Genomic DNA, 5780 nt, shown 5'->3' on the forward strand with positions numbered 1-5780 from the left:
TCATGGCGAGGACAGCTATGCCTGTTATAAAAGAAGAGATGATGGCCGAAAAATAAAGGTGCGCAAGCATGAGCTCGATAACAGATGAGTTATACTTTACAGCCCCTACTTATTAGCTTTATTTGATTGCCACATGAATGTTGAAATCTACTCCACTGTTAAGCTTGTTAAGTACCTTTATAAATATATTTTTAAAGGTCATGATCTTATTAGCTTTAATCTTCTTGATCAAGAATCTGTTGGTAACATTGATGAAATTAATCACTTCCAACAAGGACGTTGGGTTTCACCTCCTGAAACTTTGTGGCGCATATATGAATTTCGCCTAACAGAAATGAATCCAGCAGTTTATACCCTGCAGGTTCATCTTCCTGACCAGCAATTTGTTTCTTTTGATAAAAGTTCAGATTTGTGGTATCTTTTGAGGAAAATTGATTTTTCAAAGACTATGCCGACTGAGTTTTTCAAAATGAACAAAATAAATACTACAGCTCAGAATTTGAAGTGTTTATATAGAGATTTTCCTCAGCATTTTGTGTGGACACCAAAAACAAAGACATGGTCAGAGAGGAGTCGTAGAAAGGTCATAGGGAGACTGGTAATTGTTGAGCCTAGGGAAGGAGAAAGATACTACTTAAGGCTTATACTCACACATATTTCGGGACCAACATCGTTCGATGACTTACTTATGGTTAGAGGTCACAAAACAGCCTATTTTAGAGAAACCTGTTTGCAATTAGGATTGCTAGAATCTGATTCGTATATAGAAGAAGCATTACAAGAAGCTGCTCATTTCCAGATGCCTTATTTGTTAAGGTCTTTATTCGCAATGCTTCTATTTTATTGCACTCCGAAAAATTCCAAACATCTTTGACAATCTTTCGAAGAGCACATATCTTCTGATTATAAACGAAGTTTCGCGTATCACCACTGCACACCGATAAAGATTAAAAGAAAAGTTCCTCAGAATGTTAATGCAACATTGGAGCACATGGGAAAAAACCTTGATGATTATCATTTCCTTGAAGATTCCTTTTGATAGAGCGATTATTGGGCACCTATTTGCACTGTAATTTTGGCTACTTACTGTGCTAAGAATTGAGATTTTGTTCATATTCGATATTTGTGTGAATTGTAGGTGATCGGTGTTAAAAGTAATCTTTGAGGCAAAATTCTAAAACACCCTTCATTTCAGGGCGTGCCCACGCCATAACTGAGGAGGCTCACCCAAAAGCCGGACCCGCGGGATTGGTAGCAACAAAAGTGGTCAATTAGAAGGTTGGGTCCACGTGGACCAGATGCATGGGATCAAAAACCCCAAAAAAAGAAAAAAAGAACTTGGCTCCTTTGTAGAATTCTCCTGGCGACGCTATAAAAGAGGAAAAAGCCAGATTTACGTTGGAGCAATTAGATTAGCTTTAGCTCTTGCTTTTTAGTGTCAGACGTTAGCTTTCTCTTGGGCAGCAATTACAATAGGCCAGATTCACGTCTAAGAGAGACATTAGTTTCAGTTTTCTTTTTCGGCTCTTGGTCAGACGCTGGAGCTTTTCTTCTTTTCTCTAGCTTTTTGCTTTATGCGACTTTGACTCTTGAATTCGTTTCTTTTGCTTGGGACAATTCTTCGTTGGCTTTTGCTTTGTAATTGCGGCTCCAGTACGGAGACGAAACCCAAGAAAAAGAGAGATAACACTTTCTCGTCTACCTCCTCATTATTTCTCTTTTTCACAACTTTTTGGCAATTAATTGGATGATATCAATTAAATCATGTGAGGTTGATACGATGAGAAGCAGTTAGTTCCCTCCTCTACCCCAAGGTCGACGCGGAGGCGCGGTCAATAATATCTGTGAGATCTAATCGAATTTTCATTATTTCTTTCAATTTGTTACTATTTGTGTGTTTCCTGAATTAATTGTTCATGGAAATTTTATTAATTGAATATCAACGGCTAGGTATTTGATTTAATATAATAACCTACTGCCACGTTAATTAAATTGAATCGTAATTATTCGTTTAGTTGACAACTAGTGGTAACCACCATAATTGGCTTTATGTTGAAGAAACGTAAGATCTGATCTAAATAAACCCTCTCAGCGTGTTTATTGGTTAGGATTGGATTCTTCTAGCTTTAATGCAACCGAATAATTAAATTCTTACGGTCGTACCTAGGATTATTTTCTGGTTAGGAAAGCAGTCAATGGTCGTACCTTGACTGTCGAAAAAGTAAGAAAGAACTAGTTGTCAGAGCTCATTGATGACTATAACCAATCTAGTAATGAATGAATGAAATATCTTTGCATCGATGATCATTTGATTGGACCGTGCCTGAGCAGTTGATCCTTTGGGTAGAATTTTATTAATTGCTATTTTTATTAAATTGAACTTGTTGAGTTAGCTCCTGAATTTTATTTATTTCATTTTTATTTTCATCCCATTAACTATCCCCCTATTTTATTCTATTAACTTGGAAAGAAACAAGTTCCTACCCGTTCTCTGTGGAATCAACCCTACTTGCCATTGTATGCAAATTTAATATTTTTATAGATAATTCTAGTATATCGGATCAAGCAAATTCTTCGAGAACAGGGTGAATCAAGTAACCCATTACACACCTAAGGTCCCTACTCCAGTACTCGAATTTATTTTATAATTAACTGTGGTGGTAATTAGGACTTTTTAGTAATTATTATTGCACAGGTTCGGCACCTGTCAATTTTTGGCGCTATTGTCGGGGAACGGTGTTTTGGTTAACTTTGTTTCTTTCTAAGTTATTTTTCTTTGGATTTGTCTCATATTTTTTCTAGTTTATGCCTCATTTTTCTCGTATGGGTGAATTGATTTTTGACCCGGAAGTAGAGAAAACCGCGCGCCAAACTAAGAAAGAGACTAGACAGTTCAGAGAGGAGCAATCTAGCATTGCATCTCAGGGACTTGATCCTGAGGTTGAATCAACAGATTTAAGTGGTGATAATTCAAGTGATTTAGGCCAAGAGGATATCCCTATGGCAAATGCAAGAACACTAAGGGAGTTGGCTGATCCGAAACTGCCCTAGCAGCCTTTGTCCATCATATTTCCAATATTGGTTGAAAATACCTCATTCGAATTGAAGTCAGAGCTAATTCACCTATTATCCACATTTCATAGCCTCTCAGATGAGGAGTCCTATAAACACATACAGGAGTTCGATGTGGTATGCTCCAGTATGAAGCCTCCACGAATTACGGAGGAGCAGATTAAACTTAGAGCTTTCCCTTTCTCCCTCAAGGATGCGGCGACGGATTGGCTATACTACCTACCTGTAGGTAGTATCACCACATGGGCCCAACTTAAGAAGAAATTTTTGAAAAAATTCTTTCCTGCGTCCTGAGCTGCAAGTCTAAGAAAAGAGATATGCGGTATTAAGCAGTATCCTGGAGAATCCCTATACGACTATTGGGAGAGGTTCAATAAGTTGTGCACTAGATGCCCACAGTATCAAATTAGTGAACAACTATTGATCCAATATTTCTATGAGGGCCTCCAGTCGTCTGATCGGAGTATCATTGATGCTGCAAGTGGGGGAGCATTGGCGAACAAGACACCAAGAGAAGCATGGCTACTTATTGAATCGATGGTAGAAAATTCTCAACAGTTTGATTTTCGTGAGAGTAACCCTATCCGTAGGGTTAATGAGGTGGAGACGTCATCCATTCAGCAGCAACTATCGGAGTTAACTTCCTTCGTTGGACAATTAGCTGTGGGGAACGTGCACCAAGCAAAGGTCTATGAAATCTGCACAAATTTGTGCCACCCCACTGACTCATGCCCTATGTTGCAAGAGGAGGGAGCTGAACAAGTGAACATGGCTGGAGGCATGCCCGCGCCTCAAAGACCGTACGATCCATATTCAAACACATACAATCCAGGGTAGAGAGACCACCCCAATTTTAGCTATGGGAATAGGCCACAGAATTCATTCTCCAATCAGCCACCGAGATTCCAGCAACCATGGCAACCAAAGCCATAACCTTCGTCATCTAACTCAGGAAGTTCTTTGGAGGATATTGTCAAAAGTCTAGCCACGAGCACCACTCAGTTCCAGCAGGAGACCAGAGCGGGCATGAAAAATTTGGAGACTCAAATAAGTCACATGACAACCGCGATTAATCGTTTGGAGTCCCAAGTTTTTAGAAAATTACCATCACAACCCAAGGCAAACTCCAAGAATGTAAGTGCCATGACATTAAGGAGTGGTAAAGAAGTGGAAGGGCCCAAGGCCACGAACCTGAAAAATAAGAGTGAAAATGAGATCGAGAAGGAGATGGAAAAAGAAGGATGCATCCGTGGAGACTCTGAGGTAGCTCTTACTCCATCTGTGTCCATTAAATCTAATTTACCCCCTTTTCCATGCAGGTCAGCGAAGACGAAGAATGCAGCGAAAGAAAAAGAGATCCTGGACGTATTTCGAAAAGTGGAGATCAACATCCCTTTGTTGGATGCAATCAAGCAAGTGCCGAAATACGTAAAAATTTTCAAGGACTTGTGCACACATAAGAAGAAGTTGAGAGGGGATGAAAGAGTAGCGGTGGGAGAAAACGTATCGGCCATGCTCCAAAGGAAGCTCCCACCCAAGTGTGGAGATCCAGGTATATTCACAATCGCGTACAGAATAGGAAATACACCGATTAGAAAAGCAATGTTAGATTTAGGGGCGTCAATCAATGTGATGCCAAAAACCATTTATGCGTCCCTGAATTTTGGACCATTAAAAGAAACAGCCATCATAATCCAACTAGCCGATCGCACCAATACCTACCTGGAGGGGCTAGTTGAGGATGTCTTGCTTCAGGTAAATGAATTAGTCTTTCCTGCAGATTTTTATATCCTGGATATGGGAGATGAAAAGTCGTTAAATCTGTCACCTATTTTGTTAGGTAGACCGTTTCTTAGCACTGCCAAAACTAAAATAGATTTGAATGAGGGTACTTTATCAATGGAATTTGATGATGAGAGAATAAATTTTAATATTTTTGAGGCGATGAAATATCCAAAGGATTCTAACTCAGTCTTGCTTTGAGCGTTATTGAGCCCCTTGTACAGGAAACTTTCGAATTGGATGGGGAAGACGCACTGGAGGTGGCCCTGACCAAGCATCTAGAATTGGAAGTAACTCTTGATGTGGATCTGAGGGATGAGTTACACCATGCAGTTGAAGCCTTGCATTCACTTCCAACCATCCCTCCAAGGTATGAGTTTACTTCTTTCTTTGTGCCAGAAACTCATACAAAGTTGCTTCCTTCAGTTGTGCAGGCGCTGGACTTAGAGTTTAAGCCTCTCCCGAAATATCTAAAGTACGCATTCCTGGGAGATCGGGAGACGCTTCCGGTGATCATCTTTGCCCATTTATCTTCAAGTCAAGAGGACAGACTGGTGCAAATCCTTAGGGATCATAAGGAGCAATTGAGTAGAGTATAGCAGATATCAAAGGGATAAGCCCATCCCTATGCATGCACCGAATAAGGCTCGAGGATGATGCGAAACCGGTAAGACAGACACAACGGAGGTTGAACCCCCTGATGATGGAAGTTGTGAAAAAGGAGATACTTAAACTCCTTGAGGTGGGGATTATCTTTGCTATCTCAGATAGTGCTTGGGTGAGTCCTGTCCAAATAGTCTCGAAAAAAGCGGGGGTGACTGTAGAGGAGAACCAGGAGGGTGACATGGTCCCAGTTAGGAAAGTTACTGGCTGGCGTCAGTGTATTAACTACCGGAAGCTAAATTTCGTGACGAAAAAGAACCATT

At 40.3% G+C, this 5780-nt stretch overlaps 1 non-coding gene across 1 annotated transcript; it reads right to left on the bottom strand.

Moving 5' to 3' along the window:
• Positions 1 to 3372: 3372 nt before the first annotated feature.
• Positions 3373 to 3479, bottom strand: LOC113769715. The gene has a single exon (XR_003468261.1). It is a non-coding gene; the product is annotated as a small nucleolar RNA R71 (small nucleolar RNA).
• Between the last annotated feature and the right edge of the window lie 2301 nt (positions 3480 to 5780).

Source organism: Coffea eugenioides, chromosome 4 (assembly GCF_003713205.1).
Source record: "Coffea eugenioides isolate CCC68of chromosome 4, Ceug_1.0, whole genome shotgun sequence".
Taxonomy (NCBI): domain Eukaryota; kingdom Viridiplantae; phylum Streptophyta; class Magnoliopsida; order Gentianales; family Rubiaceae; genus Coffea; species Coffea eugenioides.